This window comes from Phytophthora infestans, genomic scaffold (genome assembly GCF_000142945.1).
Source record: "Phytophthora infestans T30-4 supercont1.150 genomic scaffold, whole genome shotgun sequence".
In the NCBI taxonomy this organism is placed as follows: Eukaryota; Oomycota; class Peronosporomycetes; order Peronosporales; family Peronosporaceae; genus Phytophthora; species Phytophthora infestans.
Genome location: NW_003303609.1, coordinates 211,474 through 211,699, shown reverse-complemented (window position 1 = coordinate 211,699; position 226 = coordinate 211,474).

The window sequence follows — 226 nt, the reverse complement described above, 5'->3', positions numbered from 1 at the left end:
TAGCGCCTGGAGCCTTCCCCCTCTCGCATCGGCGAACAGCAGCGGCGATTTGCTCGTACTACACGGATGCGTGAGGGCATATGATCATCCCTTTAGAATCTTGATCGATTCTGGGGCGGCGAAGTATTTGGCACGACGCCAGACGGTTGCTCGCAACAGCAACAAGTTGTCCGATGCTTTGAGAGAAAGCAAGGGCAACGGGACGGTGTCAGTGCGACTGGCCGAC